We start from the raw sequence: 14,705 nt of genomic DNA on the forward strand, positions 1-14,705 counted from the left end.
TCCCCCAGGAATTCATCCGGAATTCCCCCAGGAATTCATCCGGAATTCCCCCAAGAATTCATCCGAAACTCCCCCAAGAATTCATCCGGAATTTCCTCTGGAATTCAAACTGAATTCCCTCAGGAATTCATTCGGAATTCCTACAGGAATTCATTCGGAATTCCCCCAGGAATTCATTCGGAATTCCCCCAGGAATTCATTCGCAATTCCCCTCGGAATTCATTCGCAATTCCCCCAGGAATTCTTTCGGAATTCTCCCAAGAATTCATTCGGAGTTCCCCCAGGAATTCATTCGGAATTACCCCAAGAATTCATCCGGAATTTCCCGAGGAAAACATTCGGAATTCCCCCAGAAATTCATTCGGAATTCCCCCAGGAATTCATTCGGAAATTCCCCAGGAATTCATTCGGGATTCCTCCAGGAACTCATTCGGAATCCCCCCAGAAATTCATTCGGAATTCCCCCAGGAATTTATTCTGAATTCTCCAGGAATTCATTCGGAATTCTCCCAGGAATTCATCCTGAATTTCCCCAGGATTTTCTCAAGGAATTTATTCTGAATTCCCCCAGGAATTCGTTCTCGATTCTCCCAGGAATTCATTCTGAATTCCCCCAAGAATTCATTCGGAATTCCCCCAGGAATTCATTCGGAATTTCCCCAGGAATTCATTCGGAATTCCCCCAGGAATTCATTCGGAATTCCCCCAGGAATTCATTCGGAATTCCCCCAGGAATTCATTCGGAATTCCCCCAGGAATTCATTCGGAATTCCCCCAGGAATTCATTCGGAATTCCCCCAGAAATTCATTCGGAATTCCCCCAGGAATTCATTCGGAATTCCCCCAGGAATTCATTCGGAATTCCCCCAGGAATTCATTCGGAATTCCCCCAGGAATTCATCCGGGATTCCCCCAAGAATTCATCCGGAATTTCCCCAGGAATTCATTCGGAATTCCCCCAGGAATGCATTCGAAATTCCCCCAGGAATTCATTCAGAATTCCCCCAGGAATTCATTCGGAATTCCTCCAGGAATTCAAACGGAATTCCCCCAGGAATTCATCCGGAATTCATCCGGAATTCCCCCAGGAATTCATTCTGAATTCCCCCAGGAATTCATTCTGAACTCCCCCAGGAATTCATTCTGAATTCCCCCAAAAATTCATTCTGAATTCCCCAGGAATTTATTCTGAATTCTCCCAGGAAATTATTCTCAATTCTCCCAGGAATTCATTCGAAATTTCCCCAGGAATTCATTCGGAATTCCCCCAGGAATTCATTCGGTATTCCCCCAGGAATTCATTCGGAATTCCCCCAGGAATTCATTCGGAATTCCTCCAGGAATTCATTCGGAATTCCCCCAGGAATTCATTCTGGAATTCCCCCAGGAATTCATTCGGATTTCTCCAGGAATTCATTCGGAATTCCTCCAGGAATTCATTCGGAATTCCCCCAGGAATTCATTCGGAATTCCCCCAGGAATTCATTTGGAATTCCCCCAGGAATTCATTCGGAATTTCCCCAGGAATTAATTCAGAATTCCCCCAGGAATTCATCCGGAGTTCCCATAGGAATTCATCCGGAATTCCCCCAGGAATTCATCCGAAATTCCCTCAAGAATTCATCCGGAATTTCCCCAGGAATTCATTCTGAATTCCTTCAGGAATTCCTTCTGAATTCCCTCAGGAATTCATTCTGAATTCCCCCAGGAAATCATTCGGAATTCCCCCAGGAATTCATTCGGAATTCCCCCAGGAATTCATTCGGAATTCCCCCAGGAATTCATTCGCAATTCCCCCAGGAATTTTTTCGCAATTCCCCCAGGAATTCATTCGGAATTCTCTCAGGAATTCATTCGGAGTTCCCCCAGGAATTCATTCGGAATTCTCTCAGGAATTCATTCGGAGTTTCCCCAGGAATTCATTCGGAATTCCCCCAGAAATTCATTCGGAATTCCCCCAGGAATTCATTCGGAGTTCCCCCAGGAATTTATTCTGAATTCTCCAGGAATTCATTCGGAATTCTCCCAGGAATTCATCCTGAATTTCCCCAGGATTTTCTCAAGGAATTTATTCTGAATTCCCTTAGGATTTCGTTCTCGATTCTCCCAGGAATTCATTCTGAATTCCCCCTGGAATTCATTCGAAGTTCCATCAGGAATACATTCGGAATTCCCCCAGGAATTCATTCGGAGTTCCCCCAGGAATTCATTCGGAATTACCCCAGGAATTCATCCGGAATTCCCCCAGGAATTCATCCGGAATTCCCCCAAGAATTCATCCGGAATTTCCCCAGGAATTCATTCGGAATTCCCCCAGTAATTCATTCGGAATTCCCCCAGGAATTCATTCGGAATTCCTCCAGGAATTCATTCGGAATTCCCCCAGGAATTCATTCGGAATTCCCCCAGGAATTCTTTCGGAATTCCCCCAGGAATTCATTCGGAACTCCCCCATAAATTCATTCGGAATTACCCCAGGAACTCATTCGGAATTCCCCCAGGAATTCATTCGGAATTCCCCCAGGAATTCATTCGGAATTCTCCCAGGAATTCATCCGGAATTCCCCCAGGAACTCATTCGGAACTCCCGCAGGAATTGTTTCGGATTTCCCCCAGGAATTCATCCGGAATTCTCCCTGGAATTCATCCGGAATTCCCCCAGGAATTCATCCGGAGTTCCCATAGGAATTCATTCTGGAATTCCCCCAGGAATTCATTCTGATTCCCTCCATGAGTTCTTTCTGAATTCCCCAGGAATGCATTCTGAATTTCCCCAGGAGTTCATTCTGAATTCCCCCAGGAGTCCAATCTGAAATCCCCCAGGATTTTATTCTGAATTCCTCCAGGAATTCATTCTGAATTCCTCCAGGAATTCATTCTGAATTCCTCCAGGAATTCATTCTGAATTCCTCCAGGAATTCATTCTGAATTCCTCCAGGAATTCATTCTGAATTCCCCCAGGAATTCATTCTGAATTCCCCCAGGAATTCATTCTGAATTCCCCCAGGAATTCATTCTGAATTCCTCCAGGAATTCGTTCTGAATTCCTCCAGGAATTCATTCTGAATTCCCCCAGGAATTCATTCTGAATTCCCCCAGGAATTCATTCTGAATTCCCCCAGAAATTCATTCTGAATTCCCCCTGGAATTCATTCTGAATTTTCCCAGGAATTCATTTGGAGTTCCCCCAGGAATTCATTCAGAATTACCCCAGGAATTCATCCGGAATTCCCCCAGGAATTCATCCGGAATTCCCCCAAGAATTCATCCGGAATTTCCCCAGGAGTTCATTCGGAATTCCCCCAGGAATGCATTCGGAATTCCCCCAGGAATTCATCCGGAGTTCGCATAGGAATTTATTCTGGAATTCCCCCAGGAGTCCAATCTGAAATCCCCCAGGATTTTAATCTGAATTACTCCAGGAATTCATTCTGAATTCCTCCAGGAATTCATTCTGATTTCCTCCAGGAATTTATTCTGAATTCCCCCAGGAATTCATTTGGAATTCCCCCAGGAATTCATTCTTTATTCCTCCAGGAATTCATTCTAAATTTCCCCCAGGAATTCATTCTGAATTTTCTCAGAAACTCATTCTGAATTAAATCAGGAATTCATTCTGAACTACATCAGTTATTCATTCTTAATTCCCCAGGAATTCATTCCGAATTTCTCGAGAATTCGTTCTAAATGTTTTCAGGAGTTCACTTCGAATTCCTCCAGGATAGAATTTTGAATTCCTCCAAAAGTTTATTCTGAATTCCTCCAGCAATTCATTCTGAATTCTCCCAGGCATGAGTTATTGAAAGAATGCCTGGAGTACCTACAAGATAGTGTTCTAAAAAGACTCAAAAATGATTTTTTGAAGAAACTTTCGAATTCCTGGGGGAACTCCGGATGAATTCATGGGGGAATTCCGGATGAATTCCTGGGGGAATTCTGAATGAATTTTAGGGGGAATTCCGAATGAATTCCTGGAGGAATTCCGAATAAATTCCTGGGGGAATTCCGAATGAATTCCTTGGGGAATTCCGAATGAATTCCTGGGGGAATTCCGAATGAATTCCTGGGGGAATTCCGAATGAATTCCTGGGGGAATCCAGAACGATTTCCTGGGGGAATTCAGAATGAATTCCTGGGGGAATTCAGAATGAATTCCGGGGGTAATTCAGAATGAATTTCGGGGGGAATTCAGAATGAATTCCGGGGGGAATTAAGAATGAATTCCTGGGGGAAGTCAGAATAAATTCCTGGGGGAATTCAGAATAAGTTCTGGGGGGAATTCCGAATGAATTCCTGAATTCCTGGAGAAATTCAGAATTAATTCCTGGGGGAATTCAGAACGAATTCCTGGGAGAATTCAGAACGAATTCTTGGGCGAATCCAGTATGAATTCCTGGGGGAGTTCAGAATGAATTCATGGGGGAATCCAGAACAAATTCCTGGGGGAATTTAGAATGCATTCCTGGAGGGATTCAGAATGTATTTTGGGGGGGGGGGATTCCTGAGGGAATTCAAAATGAATTTCTGGGGGATGAAATTCTGGGGGATTTCTGGATGACATCCTGGAGGAATTCTGGATGAATTCTTGAAGAAATTCAGGATGGAATTCTGGATGAAAGCTCCAGAAATAATTTCATTAGAAGCTCAAAGAAGATTTTCTGGAGAAACTCCAGGAAGAATTATCGCAAGAATCTGAAAAATAAATCATGGATGAGCCCCAGGTAAAATTATTGGAGCAAATCTAAGAAAAATTGCCGAAGATACGCCAGGTGGAATCCCTGAAGAAATTTCTGAAGAAAGAAAGTTTGAAAGAAGTTTGAATAGGAATCTCTGGTGCAATTCCATGAGGAATTCCTGAAGAAACTGTCCTTTCTAAAGTTCCTCCTGGAATTCCTTTAGACGTTTGCTCTTGGAATTCTTTAGAAGATCCTCCGGGAGTACTCTGGGAATCCCTGCAGATGTTTCTTCCGGTATTTCTGATGGAGCTCTAAGAGGAATTCCATGACGGAGGATCTGCACGTGGAATACCAAAGTGAATTCCTGGAAGAACAGCAGAAAGAATTCCTGGATGAACCCTAGCAGAAATATCTGCTGGAACTCATGGAGGAATCATTGATGAATTCTTGGATAAACTCCAATACAAATTCGTGGAGCAACTTCTAAAAAAAATCCTAAAGGAACTCCAGGAGCAATTCATGGATAATCGTTTGACAAAATTCCTGGAGTAATATTTGGAAGAACTCCAAAAGAAATTGAAGAAATAGAAGGAATTTCTAGAGGAACTCCAAGAGAGTTTCCTGGAGTAACTCTAGGAGGAATTCTGAAAGAAGTTTCAATAGGAATCTCTGGTGCAATTCCATGGGGAATTCCTGAAGAAACTTTGAGAAAAACTTAGGAAAGAATTTCTTTAGGAATTCTGGAAGAATTTCTGGACTAGCTCCAGGAGAAATTTCTGGATGAACTGCCGGAGGAATGTCCTTTCTAAAGTTCCTCCTGGAATTTCTTTAGACGTTTGCTCTTGGAATTCTTTAGAAGATCCCCCGGGAGTACTCTGGGAATCCCTGCAGATGTTTCTTCTGGTATTCCTCTAATAATTTCTAAATTTCCTAAATAAATTCCTCTGGAAATTCCTCCAGATGTTCAGCTTGGATCTAATAATTCTTCCTAGAATTCCTTCAAGAAATCCTCCACGAACTAACATATAGGTTCTTCTGGAATTCATCCTGATTTTCTCCCTGAAAATCCTCCAGCTGTTCTCCAGGAACTCCTCTAGGAATTATCCTTGGTCTTTCTGCAAATATTCGTAAGGAAAACCTTCTGGATCTATTTTAGGAATTTCGGCAAGAATTCACATCTTTTTCCTTGAATTCAACGAATTCCTGCGGTATTTACTTCAGAAATATCTCCCAGGAATTCCTTTCAGAACTCTACTCGGTTCCAGGAGCATTTAAGTTTCATATTTAATGGGAATTCTTCCAAAAAATCAACTTAAAACTCTTTAAGATCTTAACTGAGAGTCCTTCATGTCTCAATAGAATAAATTCCACATAATTTCAAGAGGAACACCCACAGATCTTCAGAATTGACAAATTCCCCAGAATTCCAGCAGAAACCCATCGGCCCTCAAATTACTCCAGGATTTCCGAGAAATCTCGTTGCTTTTTGAATTAAGCTTTTTCCGAATTTTGTTTTCAGTTTTTTGGGGAGTTTTTGTGATAGGCACATTCTGAAAAAAAAATTACAATCGCGTGATGATTCTAAACGCAAGGTTACTATGACATCGATTACAAAGATTGGTTCTGCTCATAAAATCATGTGGCCCGATGTAAACAAGTCTTGAGGGAAATGTGAGTTGATGTGATCTATATGAAAGTTATTTAAACCTACATTTTTTTATATACCTATTTTTCCAAAATTCTCTTCAGAGACTCTAAGAACGTGTTTGAATATGTTGGATTGCTTGTTGGATGTGTGATCAGTTATTAACTGCTAGGTTTCTAAGCCAAATTACCATTTTTTCATTCATATATCATGAGGCTAACACGATGATACTTTAATGCCCAAGGAAGTCGAGACAACTTCCAAGACCGGACCGGGAATCGAACCTAGTCGATCCCCTCAGTGAGATCTTGCTTTGTAGCTGCGCAGCGAAATTCTTGATATCGGCGCCCTTCTGAATTACGCTTTATTCTCTGTCGAATTCAATATGTTGCGAGAGAATCGATTGATAATTGCTATGTGAAAATTTGGCTCATGTTTTTCATGGAAATTGTGCACACACATAAATAATTCACACGGGAAGAAAGACATTTGCTCAGTTCGTCGAGCTGCATCGATTGGTACATCATACCATGGGTTTCTGAGCCTTCTATAAAAAGATCGTTTCTGGATTAAAATGATAGCCTTTCGGCAAAACCCTGCAATCGACGGGGAATCGTGTTCCATTGTTTCCTATCGGAATTGGGTTGGATCGGACCATGTGCCCAAAAGTTAAAGTAAAAATACTATTTTCATAATGTACAAGAAAAGCACAATTGCCGCTAGGTGTATGATTCGGGGCTTTTTACCTGTCATAAAACGAGTTTAATACTATTCCATTTAATTCCTCCACGTCGTAATCTTTACAGAGTGCCTTCAGTGTCTCGTAATTCGTTGTATATTGGAGGACATCAAGTCCGTTGAGAGCCATAATTATGTCATCCCATAAATTTTCCTAATAAGCAAATTATCATCGAAATATCGGTCAATTTGAATTGATGAATCAGGGAACATAAAAAAGTTTTAAAATTTATCGACACTTGCACCAACAAATGGTAGTTTCAACTGTCTTTCTCCAACGTTCTCCTCCAAAGCTCAGCAACAGCGTACCACGACCACACCATTATGACACACTAATTGAATTTTTGTTCTCCCCTGCGTTCCCTCAGGTCAAGGCCGCGTCAATCAGCTCGGTGGGGTGTTCATCAATGGGCGCCCGCTGCCCAATCACATCCGGCTGAAAATTGTTGAGATGGCTGCCGCCGGCATTCGTCCGTGCGTGATCTCCTTCAATCTGCGCGTTTTCCTTGGCTGTGTGTCCAAGATACTGAACCGCTACCAGGAGACCGGCTCGATTCGTCCCGGTGTGATTGGGGGCTCCAAGCCGAAGGTGGCCACACCGGAAGTGGAAACCCGCATCGAGGAGATGAAGAAGATGAATCCGAACATTTTCAGCTGGGAGATACGCGAAAAGCTGATCAAGGTGAGTGCGGGGGGCGGAGGGAGGATGGGAACTGGGGAAATTAGAGATGGAAAGGGGGAAAATGTCCCGTAGCGAATGATTGCTTCATGGACGTATGGAAGGAAGACAAACGACCACAGTTGTGGTTGCTTGTTACTTGCAAGATAACATCAGATGGTCGCCAGATGGTTAATGTTGGGCTCTCGGGTTTCTTAAACAACTTTGGATGTTTCGTAAGATATTGAATCCTAAGCACCTCATAATTTTGATATTTGTAATACTGGGATTGTGGCGCCGTGTATACTGTCGAACTGATTAGTAGAAAACCGTCATGAATTATAGATTTTGTCCTCAAAGACTCGCCTAACATTTCAGATAATATCGATTTTACCTTTATTTTACATTTTATAGACACTTTTTAGCGTCATTAAATGTGAAGCAACCAACATAACCATTCAAGCGCAAAAAATACCACTCACCTAGAAACAGTTATGATTTCGCCTCGTTTGCTCAATGATTGCCTCTCGAATACCAGTAGCAATGCCTCACCAAATTCAATTTCGTTCAAGAATGGAGCCGCCAGCTATAAACGTGCAACTATCGCTACGTGATTGTCATTAGACACCTATTCCATGGCGGCTATCTCGACAGTCATTCTGACGTAATTACATGAAGCTTATTCTTAACGTTTTTCTGCTATCGCTACATTCACCACCGAACCGTGCAACTGTCGTACTGGTCGTCATCATCGCCTCCATCACCAGGCTGTACCATTATGCACACTTTCGATGGTAATAGACTTTTGTGAATTGGAACGACACGGACGACCATCGAAAGGATTGCCCGGGGCCTTCGCACCAATTTAATTCACTGGAAAAATGCTTCAGCTGCTCGTAACTCCTAACCTTTCTCGCGATTTTAAGCCAAGTTCGAGGTGTAACATTTGATGAATGAATCGAACTGTTGCCTCTCTCCATCTCTGTGCATCTTGATATGGATACTCCAACCCCGTAGATGGGAGAGGGATCGACTCCTTCAAATCAAAAACTGGTTTCAACTCCGCAGACTCCTACTTTGACTTCAATCATTGATGAGAATTTATTTTTAAACCAGATTTACCTTCACTCACGGCGGGGACGGTTGAAATGTGAACGAACTACTACCAGCGCGATCGCCGCGTCAATCTTCCGATCATTTTTTGGCGCGGTGGAGATGAGTTTCAGTTTCATGATTATTCACGATTTTATTTGGGTTTAATTTTTTTTCGCGCTACCCGGCTTTAACCGGGTGATTGTGATGATGGCCGCCACGCCGCCGCGCCATGGTCCGAGAGGGTCTTTGTTTGCCAGATTTGTTAGGTCGCTCGTATATGTGAGTTTTTTTCGGTTCTTGTTTCGGGGGATCGATTTGAATAGAGTGTGAAAAGTGGTTTTGGCTCCCGGTTTTTTCGTACACTCGGTTGGGGTTATTGTTTAGGAGGATGTTTAATCAACTTCATCAACAAACGATCGAAAGAGTGACTTTGGCATTTTTTTTACGATGTACCGAGAGTCGGATTGCAGGTGAAAAACTGAATTATGACAAATTTTGATTATGAGAGTATTTGTTCAATGAATGTTCAAACATAGATTCGAATAATCCTCGTACTTCATTTGAAATCGAATTGTTAAGTGTAAAGTTTTATATAAATAAAAGTCTGGAATTACATCAAGCCTTCTGCAGTGCATTCTATTGCTTCCCTCGGTGATCTGATCAGAAATCAAAACATTCAGTTTAGAAATTTCAAAAATACAAACTGATTGAACACATTTCCAAGCTCGGGATGCAAGCTTGGTTGGATGCAAGCGACCATTTCAAAGCAACAAAAGCCGCGATTGCTAATGATCCTGGGATGATAAATAACTTTTGCGAACAAATCAACCTACATAATGCGGCCGTCGCTGCAGCGGCGATGGTTCAATTTTTGGATCGGCAAAACATTTCAACCGCCCGCCGGAACATCAATATAATCAACTCAATAATGATCGATCTAACGATCGATCGTTGGGCTGACTTTTTTCTCGGTTGGTGATCATCCTGCTTGGTTCAACCAAGCCACCTCCCTCCGAAGAACGCTCGACTGGTTGCGTCGTCTATCGGTGCTACTACAAGTGCTGAATCATTTGTTTTACTGTGCTAGCTTCCGGGAGGGGCCCAAAGAATAATAACCATTTTGACAACTGAGAATGGACTTTTGCCTTACAGGAACCGGCTTCCTTTAAAATTCGATCAAACTGTGACACTTTATACTTCAGGATTTGCTAAATTAGAGAAATTAATTTAAAGCTCATCGAACCGTTTGCATATTCGTCATATTGCAGTCCTACCACTTTCAGAGAATGGGATTTTAAGAATTGTGTCAAAACATAGAATAAAATGTTTGGATACTCGATGTGAATATGTAATGAACACTCAATAATGATGGTGGGATCGAATCCCATCGAAAGAAAATAAAGCTCGATCCACTTAGTATTTGGCCGTTTCTTTCCAATTACTGCGGCGCCTCTGGTGGCCGTACCGAGAAGTAAAATACATCACATCGTTGCGGAAGGTTTGTTTAATTTATGGTGAAAGTTTCATCAGTATTGATGCTCACGTTCAAAAGTTATCGGAAATGGAACGCGAGAGATGGGAAGAAATTTTGCACACTCACGTTGGAAATCCAACAGGAGGAATGATTTCAAAGTATTTAAAATTACCCAAATTGACTGTAAAAACTGTCAAACGTTATCGGGAAACACTATTGCTGGATCGCGTAGTATAAAACAATCGTAGAAGTGAAACATACGACCAGAAACTACAAGTAAAAGTCTGCAGAGCAGTTCGAAACCATTTCGGGATTTCCTTGCATGGTTCAGCGAAAAAGTTCACTGCGCTGTACAGCACAGCTCAAATAATCTGTCGGCGTGAAGGTTTCAAGTCAGTAAGCGTCCCAACAGGACCCTGAAACAGAACCTGGTTGCCAAACATTGCGCAAGAATGCTGGTCGAGCAAGTTCTGACGAAATACAATTGATATATTTTGATGAGCAATGAAATTAATATTAAAATTGACTTTCAATTCCCGGGACACAAGTTTTACCTTGCCAAACGGAAGGGTAATGCCCCAGGAAAATTCAAATATGTATATGCAGGCAAGATTGCCCACAAATTGATGGTATGTCAAAGCATCTGCAGTTGTGGAAAGAAAACTAAAGTTTTCATCACTGGAGCGACCATAAATGGGCAAATATACAAGGAGGAGTGTCTTCAGAAGCGATTTTTGCCATCCATTCAATCACACGACTGTCCGGTGTTGCTTTGCCCTGACTAAATAAGCTGCCATTACAGACGGGATGTAATGGCATGGTATGAACCGAATGATAATGACGTTATTGAAAAATCTATCAACCCACCAAAATGCCCAAATTTTCATCCGAACGAAAAATATTAGGCAATTATCATAGGGAAACTTGAGAAATGGTGTAAAACAATCAGAAAACCATCTTATATGGAGAAGTGGTGTGAAAAAATGGCAGATTAAGTTGCCCTTCTACTGTGCAAAAAAATAACGAGTGGTATTGAAAGAAAAGGCCGAGATTTCATCCGAAATGCCAATGAATCATTTTTCGATATTTTTTCCTTCAAAGTTTATTAAATTCCCTGTATAATAAAACTTGACCCACCTTTTTATGAACTTTTTCGGCAAAGAAATGTCTAATTTCGTGCGGCCAAATTCTAAGTGGATCAAGCTTTAGTTACTTCCAATTTATTTTTCAAAAATCTTGTACATACACAGTGATTACTAAGAAAAACTTCGAAGGTTTTCCCGTTGAAATCCAAAAAAAAACTAGTTGAAATAGAATTTTTGAATGGAGAAGTCGTTTGGCAGGAAGCCGTTTTACCGAAAACAACAACCCAACATACATTGGAGGTAAATAAAACGCTAATATGACCTGAATCAATTTCCACTGCTTATATAGCTAAAACTGTTTCTTGAGAAGGCCGAAAGTTGTTTGACCTAATATCTCGATTTACCAAACAAACCATTAATTGAAATTTTGACTGAAACCCATCTAGTCTCAAGTTTTTTGGCTGAAAATGTCATTTGGTCGGACAGTTCCTTTGGCTGAAAAAAAAACAGTTTGGCTGAAATGGACGTGTTTTCGTGGGGTTTTCGAATTCTTTGGCTTATTTAAGGTCAACTTCCCCAAAGAACCCATATTTATTATAACCTCTCTGCAGACAAACAGACATAACACTTGTGAAATTTTCGCCGATTAGGCGAATAAAATTTGTTGACGGGATTGGTAATTTTGCCAACAAGCCGTTTAGCCGAATAGGTCACTTGGCCGAAAATGCCGTTTGGCCGAAATGATTGTCTTTTCATAAGGACATTTTCCGGCCGAATGACGCTTTCGGTCAAACGACCATATCTACCATTTTTGGTCAAATGAGCTATTCTTTCAAATGACTTTTTCTGGCCAGACGCGCATTTCGAACAAACAACCATTTCGGTCAAATGGCATTTTCAGCCAAACGAGCTGATGGGGCATACGACTTTTTCGGACAAATCACCAGTTCGGCCGAATGTGGCTTTCGGCTGTTTGTCGCTTTCAGCCAAATGTGATTTTGACTCTACGACACTATCCATAATTTAATTACCCATAATGACATTTCCCAGAACGCCACTACCCCGAACGCCACTACCCCGAATGCCATTACCCCGAATGACGCAGTACCCCGAATAAATCATGATTTCAAGTTTATTCTTCATTTCAATGGAAAAAAAGTTACTCAATAAAAATTTTTTTCAGAATTCATGAGAATGAACAATAGATAGCCTGGGACTATTTCAATGCAGTATAGGAATAAAGCATTCAGTACACTGTTTGTCATGATGACAAATATTTGCCAAGACAGCCTGAAATCCATGTCGATTTCTAATTAGACCTGTGCGCCGCCGCCGGTGGTTTTACTCATGCCGCCGCCGCCGGCGATTTCGGGTCGGCGCGCCGCCGATCATAATTTTGCCACGCCGATGACTAATCGCAATAAAAAAAATCAATTAATTTGAGTCGAGTCGAGTAAAATAAGAGACACTGAAGATGGCCTTACAAAGACGAAATACGTATTTGTAAGACAATACAACGTGGTGGAATTGATTGGAATGGTACTAAACTCGTATTATGATTGTTGTTGTTAGATAGTTGTTAGAATATTGTTGTGGTGGAACTCGTCAGAATTCAATTTCAAATCTACCTCAAGTGATTGTGCCTCTAAGACAGTGTGGTGACAAACATTGGTTAATGAATTGGTTGGTTGATTAGTTGTGAATTTGAAATAGGCTGTATCTAGTAAATTGAATGTACTAAGTAGAATAATACAAAAAATGTTGAAATGGTATTTGGAATTCATCTAAGCCAAAGCCTCATTCAGTCGGGCACCTAAATCTTTAGGCAGTGTGTCCCACACTCTGTGCAAAAAATTCTGCTCTTTGATTTTACTCCATCCAAACGATTTTACAATCTTAACTAAGTAATAGAAGGCTATTTGAATTTTCTAAATGTCCATCGTTTAGGGGCTTGCCTAGGATGTGGTGGGGTTTGACAGTGGGCCCTGTTAAACCTCTATATAAAGCTGCATGTATCCGCAAGTAGGCTCCACCAAAGCGACCGTGTGCCGCTCAAAGCGCACAAGCCCAAGTCCTGGTGTTAGGTGGGACGCTAAACAGCCCTGACACGACGGCCCTCCGACGAGACAGGAGGTTTGCGCAGGCCCAATAAGCCGCCTAGAAAACCAATCATTACGAACAATATAAGAGATAATGCGACTCGATATAATCGGCAAAGACCTAGGCGACGAATACAGGATCACGATTGGAAGCTTGGAACATGGAATTGCAAGTCGCTAGGTTTCGCAGGTTGCGACAGGATGATCTACGATGAATTACATCCCCGCAACTTCGACGTCGTGGCGCTGCAGGAGATTTGCTGGACAGGACAGAAAGTGTGGAAAAGCGGGCATCGAGCGGCTACCTTCTACCAAAGCTGTGGCACCACCAACGAGCTGGGAACCGGCTTCATAGTGCTGGGTAAGATGCGCCAACGCGTGATTGAGTGGCAGCCAATCAACGCAAGGATGTGCAAGCTGAGGATTAAAGGCCGTTTCTTCAACTATATCATCATCAACGTGCACTGCCCACACGAAGGGAGACCCGACGACGAGAAAGAAGCGTTCTACGCACAGCTGGAGCAGACATACGATGGATGCCCACTGCGGGACGTTAAAATAGTCATCGGTGACATGAACGCACAGGTAGGAAGGGAGGAAATGTATAGACCGGTCATCGGACCGGATAGTCTGCACACCGTATCGAATGACAACGGCCAACGATGCATAAACTTCGCAGCCTCCCGCGGAATGGTAGTCCGAAGCACTTTCTTTCCCCGCAAAAATATCCACAAGGCCACATGGAGATCACCTAACCATGAAACGGATAACCAAATCGACCACGTTCTAATCGACGGTAAATTCATCTCCGACATCACGAACGTCCGCACTTATCGCAGTGCGAATATTGAATCCGACCACTACCTCGTTGCAGTATGCCTGCGCTCAAAACTCTCGACGGTGTACAACACGCGTCGAAGTCGGACGCCGTGGTTAGAAGACGGTAGACTAGCTCAAGGATACGCGCAGCAGCTGGAAGTGGCACTCCGAACGGAAGAGCAGCTAGGCGCAGCGCCTCTTGAAGATGTCTGGAGAGATATTCGATCCGCCATTGGTAGCACCGCAACCGCTGCACTTGGCACCGTGCTTCCGGATCAGAGAAACGACTGGTATGACGGCGAATGTGAGCAGTTAGTGGAAGAGAAGAATGCAGCATGGGCGAGATTGCTGCAACACCGCACGAGGGCGAACGAGGCACGATATAAACAGGCGCGGAACAGACAAAACTCGATTTT

The 14,705-nt window shown here is 42.5% G+C and overlaps 1 pseudogene; it reads left to right on the forward strand.

Moving 5' to 3' along the window:
- LOC134224900 (protein gooseberry-neuro-like) overlaps positions 1 to 14,705 on the forward strand; it is a 164,554-nt pseudogene that overhangs the window by 11,563 nt on the left and 138,286 nt on the right.

Source organism: Armigeres subalbatus, chromosome 3 (genome assembly GCF_024139115.2).
Source record: "Armigeres subalbatus isolate Guangzhou_Male chromosome 3, GZ_Asu_2, whole genome shotgun sequence".
Taxonomy (NCBI): Eukaryota; Metazoa; Arthropoda; class Insecta; order Diptera; family Culicidae; genus Armigeres; species Armigeres subalbatus.